The 12659-nt window shown below is 45.0% G+C and overlaps 1 long non-coding RNA gene across 1 annotated transcript in view; it reads right to left on the reverse strand.

Annotated features, from left to right (window-relative positions):
* Nucleotides 1-11687: 11687 nt before the first annotated feature.
* Nucleotides 11688-12659, reverse strand: part of LOC119268682 — a 4669-nt gene continuing 3697 nt past the window's right edge. Inside the window, exon 3 of the long non-coding RNA XR_005133253.1 lies at nt 11688-12525. This is a non-coding gene — a long non-coding RNA (uncharacterized LOC119268682). The remainder of the gene's footprint in view (nt 12526-12659) is intronic.

Here is a 12659-nt window from a genome sequence, read left to right on the forward strand (position 1 = left end):
AATTGGTGCCATCGGAGCATGATAACAATTGGAAGTGGTTCATGGGGGCGGTAGCGGGTAATAGTATTCTCCTTTGGGATCTATGACCTGGTCGAGCAAAAATCCCGCTATTTCCTCTTGAATTGCTTCTATGCGGTCCTGTGCTAGGAGCTTGTCCCGCACCTCTTTGAACTGTTAAGAAGGAGATCAATATGCATCTGTATTAGTTGTGTGACTAGATATCGATAATGGTGTAAAAATTGTGAATAGTGTTCTGACAATCTATATCGTACCCACTCCTGTCTTTGAGATTTGCTCTTTTCGGACGCCATCATGTGAATGTTCTCACAAACGTAGTATGCACATAGATCATTCCCCGGCGCCTGCTTCAGGGCCTTTACGAGAATGGAATTTGATCAGATAATAATTAATCAAGCATGATAATTAAAGAGATGGCAGCTAGCTAGTACTACTTAATTACTTACCTTGGGTCGATACCATTTCAGATTTTGTTTCCATGGGCCTGGAGTGGCCCTGATGAACTTTGCCCAAGCCCTGCCCGCTGACAAAGAAAATGAATAAATGGGTTATTAAATAGTTGTTATCAGGAAATGACGAACTAATTAAATGGGCCGAGATATAGTTAATAATGATTGAAACTGACGATAGATTTGTCGAGTGCTTCTTTATTGTATAGCTGAAATAGTTCTGAATACTCAACGGTCACAGCTTTCTCATGGTAGTAATGATCCTTGTTGACATTCACCATGAGGGACTCTCGATTGGACATCTTGGTAATGTCTATGTACCATTGATGCAATTCATACATTCTCGTTGGGAGCTTATTGACCTCCTCTGGCTCGATCAAAGGTTGGCCCCGGGCATATTTCCGTTTTATTTCCTCCTCTCTAGTCAGAGACATGGGCTTGATATCGAGGAGTTGTCCAACAGTGATCCCGATCGATTCAGCCTGCGCAATATGCTCCTCAGTTATTACCACATTGCCCACCCCGGGAACGTTAACGGTTTGCCCAAAATAATATTGGGCGCGCCTACTCTCATGTGTTGTTGGCACAACAAGCGGGGGGATTGATTGCGCCGCCTGTTCTCCCAGCTGGGGAACGGTTTTACCGCTCCTTTTGCCAGCTGATTTGCTCGAGTTCGAGGTTGCCTCTTTCTGTAGACATGCTCGATTTAACTTCTTGATGTGGCGCTCTAGCCATACGAATGAAGTGGTCAATCTTTTCCACAGGCACTTCCTCCCTTGGCGGCGGTGGCGGTTTCGGTGCAAAATGGGCTTCCACCTCGGCCTTCGATATGGCTACGTTTTCCTCCTCGGACTTGTCGTAAGGCCTCTGCAGAAGAGGCGCGAGGCTTGGACCATATTGAAATCGCTTGCCTCCGCCTATACCTCTAGTACTACCTCGACTTGTACCGCTACGCACCATAGCTGAGGCGGCTCTCTTTCGTGATTGCTGAGGCGGCGAAGACGGCTGACGTGGCTGAGTTGGAGGAGGAGGAGTGGCCTGAAGCTGTGCCGGACTTGGAGGAGGAGTGGCCTGAAGCTGTGCCGGACTTGGAGGAGGAGTGGCCTGATGCTTTGCCGGACTTGGAGGAGGAGGAGTGGCCTAAAGCTATGTCGGACTTGGAGGAGGAGTGGCCTGACGCGTTGGTGGACTTCGAGGAGCGGGAGTCTGCTGACTCGGTGGCGGACTGCGACGAGGAGTCGGATGACGCGGTGTCAGTGGCCTTCGAAAGATGATGCAATCCTTTCTCCATAAGATGATACGATGGTTGGCCTCTCCTAGTGTGTGCTTATCGTCACCTCCAGGAATGTCAAGCTCTAGCCCCGAATATTGGTCCACCACCTCATCAACCAAGACACGAGCATAGGCCGCTGGAATCGGGTTGCAATGAAAGGTTGCCTCGGGGGGATTTGTAAAAGCAAAGGCGTCCGCCACCTTCATGGATATGTTCTTCATTTTGAAGTGTAGCTCGCAGTTAGTGTTCTCCATGATGTCATCCACTGGGTAGCTATCCAGCAATGCGTCGCCCGGAGTGGAACCCACGCTGCTTCTCGGCATGGATGGGACTGTGCTATCCAATGGCGGATCATCCGCTAGCTGCTGAGACCCCCTTTGCTGGCTAAGTGAGTCGATCTGCTCCTGCTGCCGCTGGAATTTGACTGCCAAGTCCGTGTGCACTGATTCTAGGCCTTGAAGGCGTCCATAGTCTAGCTTCCTCTGCTCCTCCTCCATCTTCCTCTTCTTCTCCTCCGCAATCTTCTTTCTCACACGGGTTCTGTAGTCGGTGTTCCAGTCCGAAAACCCCTCATACCACAGAATAGCGCCCATGCCTCGTGTTCTTCCTGGGTGTTCAGGATTTTCCAGGGCACGCGTAAGCTCGTCGTTCTCTCTGTTGGGCTCGAACAACCCCGATCGAGCCTCTTCTATTGCAACAAGTAGCTTATCTTCGGCTCCGTCCAGACATGCCTTTTTCGAAACTTTGCCTGTCTTCGGGTCCAACTCCCCCCCATGCGCATAGAACCAAGTCCTGCACCTGGGGGCCCAGCTCAATGTTTCTGGAGTGACACCTGCATCCAGCATCTCTTTCTCAGACTTATCCCACTTAGGCATTCCCACCGCATAGCCACCTAGCCCCAGCTTATGGAACTTATCCTTTTTTGCGGCATTGGCCTTGTTTATTCTCGACCATTCCTTAGATAATTCCGAATCCTTGAATTTCACGAAATCGTCCCAATGAGCACTTTGGTTCTCTAGTGTTCCCTCGAATACTGGAGTCTTCCTTCCTCCGTTGACGTACTTGGCCCATTCACGAATCTTGTGGTTCTTGAATGCAACCGCCATCTTCCCAAGAGCAGCGTCCTTGACTTTCTCCACATCTGCATCTGTGAAATGATCTGGTAGGGTGGAATGTTCCATGAGCGTTTTCCAAAGCAGAAGTTTTTGTCTGTCGTCGATAAAAGTAACTCCTGGACGTGGCTTTGCTGGCTCTCTCCATTCTTGAAGGGAGATCGGGAGTTGGTCCTTCACAAGAACTCCGCACTGACGAATGAACTTGTCCGCAATCTTCTTAGGCGCTAATGATTCGCCATTAGGTCTGATTGCCTCGATACTGTACTTTATGCCCTCCTTAAACTTTTTGTTCGGGCCTCGTTTCGTCCTGTTGCCTGAAGATTTGCTCGATCCGGATGGCTGAAAGAAGAAAGATCGATTTGTTAATATATCTTCAAGTCATTTAAAACATGTGATGATCACCAGATGCCTGCTTATATAAATATATATACCTCGCCGGTCTTTGTTGTTTCAAGATCAACATTTTCTTCGTCATGTTCATAGTTCATGACTTCATCAATTCGGTCGTTGCGATCGAATATCATATCACCCTCCCCGGTGTTGTTTAGATATTCGCAGCCGTCATAATCTTCTTCATTCTGATCATCATCTGGCCCGCGAGGATTGCGTATGATATTGAACAGGGCCTCTTCTCCCTCTCTGCCGGTATTGTCCGCCATAGGTTTTGTTTAACTAATCCAAAAGAAATATATTCAAATTACAATGCATGGATGCAATCAATTAATAAGGAAAAACTAAATCAATCATAGTACATAATAAGCATCATCGAATATAATCTCGAATACATCGTCTCGAATAATAGATATAATCTCGAATGCATCGTCTCGAATAATAGATATAATCTCGAATACATCGTCTCGAATAATAGATATAATGTCGAATACATCGTCTCGAATAATAGATATAATCTCGAATACATCGTCTCGAATAATATATAATCTCGAATACATCGTCTCGAATATTATATATCGAATACATCACTGGCTAGGTAGCTAATAAAGATCGAATACTATAGAAGAATCTAGGATACTTGCGGTTCCTGCGGCGTGGACGGTGGACACCCAAAGAGAAGGAACCCTCACGGGATCATAGCTGAAGTGAGATCCCTGAAGAAATTGCCAGGTATTGGAGAACCTGCCGCCCTCTAACACAACCATGTAGCGATGGACGTGCTCGTCCTCCTCCCTGACACGACGACGTACCACCTCCGGCGGGGCCGGCTCCCTCCGCACCGAAACTGGCCCACGCGAACGCCACCAAACGAGATCAGGGTCGACGACGGGACCCGGGGCCGGGTTCCTCATCAAGCGGCGCGCCCCTCCAGGCAGCACCTCCCAGTGCCAGCCCGGCGGAGCCCAGTCCCGGATATGGGTCAGCCGGACGTCGTCACGGACGGGTCGACGACGAGGATGCGGGCCGGGCATCATCGAGAACAAATACTAGCTATATGCCCGCAAAAAGTAACATTTTTTTAATGATTGGATTTTGATAACTAAAATTTCTAACATTTCTATATAACTAACATTCCTATAACATTTCTAACAATGCTATATAACTAACATTTATATAACATTTCTAATATTTCTATAACTAAAAAACAGAAGAAAAAATATAACATTTCTATATATATAACTAACATTTGTATAACATTTCTAATATCTCTATAACTAAAAAAAATTTCTAACTTTTTTATAACTATTTCTATAACTAAAAAACAGAAAAATTTCTAACAATTCTAACATTTCTATAACATTCTAACAATGCTATATAACTAACTATTTCTATAACTAAAAAAAGAAAAATTTCTAATATTTTTATAACTATTTCTATAACTAAAAAACTAAAAAAATGTATGTGTGTGTGTGCTCACCGGCGAGGCGAGAGGCGACGGGGGGCGGCGATGGGGACGGCGACGGGCGCGGCGACGACGGGGATGGCGACGACAGGGACATGGACGGGGCGGCGACGACAGGGACGGGGCGGCGATGACGGGGACGGGGACGACGCGGGACGGGGCGGCGGTGACGACGGGGACGATGGGGACGGGGACGACGGGGCGGCGACGAGGGATATGGAGACGGGGGCGGCGGGCGGCGGGGCAGAGGAGAAGAAGCAGATGAAAAACTGAAATTTTTGAAGTGTTTAGTTATATAGGATGGACCTTTAGTACCGGTTGGAGCCACCAACCGGTACTAAAGGCCTGTTTTGGCCAGGCCAAGCGGCGGGAAGCGCACCCCCTTTAGTACCGGGTGGTGGCTCCAACCGGTACTAAAGGCCCCCCCTTTAGTACCGGTTGGTGCCACCACCCGGTACTAAAGGGGGTGCGCTGGTGCAGGTGCGGTGCGGCAAGTTTAGTCCCACCTCGCTAGCCGAGGGGCGTCCGCACTGATTTATAACCCCTCGTGCGGTAGCTCTCTCGAACTCCTCTCCAAAGCAGGCCTATTGGGCCTACATGTTCTGTGCTGCCCTGTGGGCCTACTGGGCCTTTGCGGGCCTGCATCCTGGCCCAACAACATGTTGGGTTTCTAGTCGTATGCAGGCCGCTCTGGCCCAGTAGGCGGGCTTTTTTTATTTTTTTTGCTTTATTTATTTTTGAGTTGTTTTTTTGTGTATTTAGAGTTTCTTTGTGAATATTTTTGCTTTAGGTATAAAAAATTACAAACTTTCTGTTAGTGCCCACAGTTTTCAAATTTGAATAGTTTAAATTTTGAATTATTTGAAATTAGTGTGAATTACTAGTTTGTGAATAACTTAACTTTGAAAATCAGTGAAGGCATGAAAGAATTTGTTTGCACATAAAATTTCTTCGCGTTTCAAATGCCAAAACACATAACTACCCTAACTATTACAGAGATTCCCTCCTGGGTGTGAAATACAGAAGAAAGTGATGATAGTGAAGCCGATCACATCCTAGATCTTTGGGTGTGAAACTTTTTCTTCGTGTGTGTCCCTTTGCGCCGTAATCATGGAAAATCTTCATCGTTTAACGGGATGCTCGGGTCAATATTCACTGTCAATGGAGCAATTTCATCAAACTTTTCATAATCTTCTGACATGTCTGTCTTGTCATTCACTCCCATGATGTTTCTCTTCCCAGAAAGAACTATGTGCCGCTTTGGCTCATCGTACGATGCATTCGCTTCCTTATCTTTTCTTTTTCTCGGCTTGGTAGACATGTCCTTCACATAGAAAACCTGTGCCACATCATTGGCTAGGACGAATGGTTCGTCTGCATACGCAAGATTGTTGAGATCCACTGTTATCATTCCGTACTGCTGCTCTTCCGTTACCCCGCCTCGTGTCATATTGACCCATTTGCACCGAAACAAAGGGACCTTCAAACCACGTCGATAGTCAAGTTCCCATATGTCATGTATATAACCATAATATGTTTCCTTTCCCGTCTTGGTTTCTGCATCAAAGCGGACACCACTGTTTTAGTTGGTGCTCTTTTTATCTTGGACGATTGTGTAAAATGTATTACCATTTATCTCGTACCCTTTGAAAGTCATTATATTCGAAGATGGTACTGGGACAACAAGTACATGTCATCTTGAATAGAGGCGTCATGCATGGTACGTGTCTGCAACCAGCTGGCGAAACTCCTGGTTTGTTCACGTGTAATCCAGTCATCAGACCGCTCCAGGTGTTTGGAGCGTAGCAAATTCTTGTGTTCGTCCATATACGGAGCCACCAAGGTGGAATTCTGTAGAACTGTGTAGTGTGCTTCAGTGAGAGAATGTCCGTCCATACATATTATTTGTTCCCCTCCTAGCGTGCCTTTTCCATCCAGTCTACCCTTATGCCGCGATTCAGGAACACCAATCGGCTTAAGGTCAGGAATAAAGTCAATATAAAACTCAATGACCTCCTCATTTTCATGGCCCTTGGAGATGCTTCCTTCTGGCCTAGCACGGTTATGAACATATTTCTTTAAGACTCCCATGAACCTCTCAAAGGGGAACATATTGTGTAGAAATACATGACCCAAAACGTTAATCTCTTCGCATAGGTGAACTAGGACGTGCGTCATGATGTTGAAGAAGGATGGTGGGAACACCAACTCGAAACTGACAAGACATTGCACCAAATCATTCTCTAACCTTGGTATGATTTCTAGATTGATTACCTTCTGAGAGATTGCATTGAGAAATGCACATAGCTTCACAATGGCTAATCGAACGTTTTCCGGTAGTAGCCCCCTCAATGCAACCGGAAGCAGTTGCGTCATAATCACGTGGCAGTCATGAGACTTTAGGTTCTGAAACTTTTTTTCTGCCATGTTTATTATTCCCTTTATATTCGACGAGAAGCCAGATGGTACCTTAATACTGAGCAGGCATTCAAAAAAGATTTCCTTCTCTTCTTTGGTAAGAGCGTAGCTTGCATGACCCTGATGTATGCCGTCTTTTCCGTCCATATGTTGCTGGTCCTCCCGTGCCTCAGGTGTATCTTTTGTCTTCCCATACACGCCCAAGAAGCCAAGCAGGGTCACACAAAGATTCTTTGTCACATGCATCACGTCGATTGCGGAGCGGACCTCTAGGTCTTTCCAATAGGGCAGGTCCCAAAATATAGATTTCTTCTTCCACATGGGTGCGCGTCCATCAGCGTCATTCGGAACAGGTTGTCCACCAGAACCCTTTCCAAAGACCACCTTCAAATCCTTGACCATATCATGTATATCAGCACCAGTACGGTGGCGAGACTTCGTCCGGTGATCCGCCTCACCTTTGAAATGCTTGCCTTTCTTTCTTACGGGATGCCTGCTCAGAAGAAATCGATGATGTCCCAGGTACACATTCTTCTTACAATTAGCCAAATATATACTGTCGGTATCGTCCAAACAGTGCATGCATGCGCGGTATCCCTTGTTTGTCTGTCCTGAAAGGTTACTAAGAGCAGGCCAATCATTGATGGTCACGAACAGCAACGCCTTTAGGTCAAATTCTTCCCCCATGTGCTCATCCCACGCACGTACACCTGTTCCATTCCACAGTTGTAAGAGTTCTTCAACTAATGGCCTTAGGTACACATCAATGTCGTTGCCGGGTTGCTTAGGGCCTTGGATGAGCACTGTCATCATAATGAACATCCGCTTCATGCACAACCAAGGAGGAAGGTTATACAAACATAGAGTCATAGGCCAGGTGCTATGGTTGCTGCTCTGCTCCCCAAAAGGATTAATTTCATCTGCGCTTCGACCAAACCATATGTTCCTTGCGTCATCTGCAAACTCCTTCCCGTACTTTCTTTCGATTTTTCTCCACTGCGACCCGTCAGCGGGTACTCTCAACTTTCCGTCTTTCTTACGGTCTTCTCTGTGCCATCGCATCGCCTTGGCATGCTCTTTGTTTTGAAACAAACGTTTTAACCGTGGTATTATAGGAGCATACCACATCACCTTGGCAGGAATCTTCTTCCTGGGGCGCTCGCCCTCGACATCATCAGGGTCATCACGGCTGATGTTATAGTGCAATGCACCGCATACCGGGCAAGCGTTCAAATCCTCGTACTCACCGCGGTAGAGGATGCAATCATTAGGGCATGCATGTATCTTTTGCACCTCTAACCCTAGAGGGCAGACAGCCTTCTTTGCTTCGTACGTACTCTTAGGCAATTCGTTGTCCTTTGGAAGCATATCCTTTATCATTACCAGCAACTTTCCAAATCCCTTGTCAGATACACCATTCTCTGCCTTCCATTGCAGCAATTCCAGTGTGGTGCCCAGCTTTTTCTTGTCACCTACACAATTCATGTACAACAATTTTTTGTGATCCTCTAACATGCGCTGCAACTTTTTCTTCTCCAAATCACTTGCGCAGTTTCTTTTTGCATTGGCAATGGCCCGACCTACATCATCAACGGGCTCATTTGATGCCTCTTCTTCAGCTTCTTCCCGCATTGCCGGCTCAGCTTCTTCCCGCATTACCGGCTCAGTTTTTTCCCTCATTGTTGTATCATCGTATTCAGGGAACCCATGGCCAGGATAGCTGTCGTCGTCCTCTTCTTCTTCATTGTCTTCCATCATAACCCCTCTTTCTCCATGCTTGGTCCAAACATTATAGTGGGGCATGAAACCGGACTCAAACAGGTGGACGTAAATGGTTCTTGACGTAGAGTAATTGTGATCATTCTTATAGCCAGCACATGGACAAGGCATAAAACCATCCGCTCGCTTGTTTGCCTCAGCCGCAAGCAGAAAAGTACGCACGCCATTAATGAACTCGAGAGAGCATTGGTCATCGTACATCCATTGCCGGCTCATCTTCAATACACAGCACCGAAAACATCAAATTAATACAATACATAAAGTTCATACAACACTTAAATGCAACAAACAAATAACTCTCTAGCTAAAGAATTTAAATGCAACAACAAATGCGATCAAGATCGCAACTAAGGTAACAATTGATCCAACAGCATAATGATACCAAGCCTCACTATGAATGGCATATTTTCTAATCTTATTAAGCTTCAAGCGCATTTTCTCCATCTTAATCTTGTGATCATCGACGACATCGACAACATGCAACTCCAATTCCATCTTCTCCCCATCAATTCTTTTCAATTTTTCCTTCAAATCCTCGTTTTCTTTTTCAACTAAATTTAACCTCTCGACAATAGGGTCGGTTGGAATTTCCGGTTCAACTACCTCCTACATACAAATATCTATGTCAACTTGATGGGCATAATTTGTCATAAACACGAAATGCAATGAATAGTTTTAAAAGAGAATATACCACATCCGAATCATAACCCGGACGAGGGCCGACGGGGACGGATATCAAAACCATGGCACTATGTATAACAAACAACGTATGGGTAAGATAATTATACGAGTAACTATATATCCAAATCACACAAACATCAATTTTTTATATAAAACTTCATGAACAAGAGGCTCACCACAAGGTGGTGCCGGCGACGGGACGTTGCGAGCGATCGACGGTGGTTACGACGGAGATTTAGAAGGTACTAAGTAAACCACACCTACATATGCAAACTAAGTGTTATTTTTGACCTCAAATTGCATATAAATCAAATACTAGCACATATATATAATTCCTCCCAAATTACTAAACTCAAAAATCAATCACTATATAAAGCATTGCACGAGCTAATCTAGCAATGAGAGATGAAAGGAAAAAGTTGCTAACCTTTGTGATCATTTGAATGGATGGGGGCCTTCAAATCTTGACAAATTTGGGCAAAATGTGTGATGAGCTTGAGAGGAAGAGGGAAAAGAACAGAGAGGAGAGGGGAAAGGGGAAGAACAGAGCGAGCTCGGGTGGACGAAGGGTCTATGTAGGACGACCTTTAGTACCGGTTCGTGATACGACCCGGTACTAAAGGTGCTGGAGGGGCCCAGACTGACAACATCCTGCCACCACTCTCATTAGTACCGGTTCGTGGCACGAATCAGTGCTAAAGGTTCGCCACGAACCGGTACTAATGAGAGCGGCCCGGCTAGCCGTTGGAACCGGCACTAATGAACACATTAGTGCCGGCTCAAATTCAAACCGGCACTAATGTGTTTCACGTTTGACCCTTTTTCTACTAGTGTTGAAGTGTCAGTGCTTGTGTGTAGGAAGTCTAATAGGGTGGGTTTCGATTTCTTTTGCCTTTCTGATCAGCCCAATTGGCCCGGGCTGCGTGTAAGCTTTGTCCTGATGAGGAAACTGACTGTGCATCATCAGTTTATCACCATCAGCTGGATCTTTGAAGCCATCTAACGCTCAACTTGACTGGTGTAGCGATTCAGGATTTTATCCTAAACTGCTATTAAACTCACAAGAGAGAGCATTTTAATAACAAAAGAACTCTACCATGCTTTCTGATATATACTCCTGCATATATATAATGAGGTTTAGCGAGTAAGGCAGGTATATACCCGATAGCAGCAAGTAACAACCGTGCTAATTAGCAAAACAAAATACTCCGTAGCTAGTTTGTTTGTATGTGTAGCTAATCCCTAAAATAAAGGAGCGTGTGGGTGCTCATAGATTGCTTTAGGGGATAAGGTTGTTGACGTCCGGCCGGATTATATTCTCTCCTTAACAGCAGGTGTATGATACTTTTTTATTTTTATTTTTTGCGTGTATCTACTACATATTTTATGAGGAAGTATATACTTTATATTTTGTGTGAGTACATATACAATATTTTTTAGGAAGTATATACTTTATATTTGTGTGAGTACATATACAACATTTTTTAGGAAGTATATACTTCATCTTTTATGAGAGTGTGTGTACAACTTTTTTTTAAGTATATACTTCTTTTCTTTGAGAGAGAGGGTATATACAACAACATTTTTTAGGAACTATATTCACCCTTTATGAGAGTGTATACACGACATGTTTTTTGGAAGTATATACTTCATTTTGCGCGAGATATGTACAACAACATTTTTTTTAGGAAGTATATACTACATATTTTATGGGAGAGTATACGTGACATCTTTCATGAGGAAGTTTATACTTCATCTTTTACACGAAGTATGTACTAGATTTTCTAAACATAAAATCATGTGTGAATAAATATACTACCTTTTCAAGTATATATTATGATCATCATGCAAGGAAGTCGTATATACTAATATTTCACGAGGAAGTATGAACTTCCGGTAATTACCAAAACAAGTATGTCATACTCGTAAATTCAAAAGGAGTTTACACTTGCGAAATACAGCGGTGTATTATTCACCAAATATGAGTATATGCATGCATTCTGTGCATGTACGATTATATTCATCTCAATGACAATGTGGTTATATACTCTGAGGAGCTTTACTTACGTTTCGTATAACTACTACCCATCATCAGAGGATATATACTTCCATTACATATAACTTTGCCACTGATCAAAAGCAATATGATTTGGCTTCTCCGAGCTTTACAAGTCACAACCAACAACATGTTAGGTATCATGTAAAATAAAACAATATGTTAGGCATGCATGTCAGGTACGCACGCATGCATGTGTATTCTGCACATCAGCAAGAACCGCGGCTGTGTATTGCCACGCGTGTGAGCGCCGATGTGTGTTGATGATGGAAACGCTAGCAATGCGCATGCCTCCATCTTGGTCGCCATGGCATGCATGGATGGATTATACTGTTTCATTGAACTAGCTCGTGAGATATCAATTACAATGAATGCATGGAAATCAATACAAGAATATCCATGCGTCGATGATGAGATGAAGAAGCCGCATCTGTTGTCATCGCCGGTGATGTCGCCCATCGGCGATGCCGTCACGATCCCCGTCGCAGTAGCTGGCCAGGCCAAGGGAAGATAGCTGCATATGTTTGTCGTTGTTGGTGATGTCCTCGTCGACGATGTCGCTGCCGTCGCCGTCGCTGGTCAGGCCAAGGGACGTTACATAGCCGCATCTCGTGGCGGTTGCCCTTGCCGTGGCTGCTTCCATCACCGGTGTCGTCTCCGTCTCCGGCATCGGTGGCTTCGCCGACGTCGTTTGCTGTGTTGCTGCGTCGTCGCCGGTGCTCTCCCCAACCGTGATCGCCGCCGTTCCCGTCGCCGTCGCCATGGCCATGGCCGGTGCCGTCTCCGTTTGTTTGTTACACGAGGATGTGATGTCAAACAGAGTTGTCGTTGAGGGCATCTACTATGCACGCGATCTGTGAGCTACCAGAGTCCCTATTAACCTGGACGGGCTAACAAATTTTAAAACAGTGCGTGTGTGTGGATATTATCTGGTTGTTATCTCTTTAATTAAATGATAAAGCAATTTAAAAATCGGCATTGAAGCAATGAGCGACATGTGGCATGGGAGTACATA

This window comes from Triticum dicoccoides, chromosome 3A, assembly GCF_002162155.2.
Source record: "Triticum dicoccoides isolate Atlit2015 ecotype Zavitan chromosome 3A, WEW_v2.0, whole genome shotgun sequence".
Lineage (NCBI taxonomy): Eukaryota > Viridiplantae > Streptophyta > Magnoliopsida > Poales > Poaceae > Triticum > Triticum dicoccoides.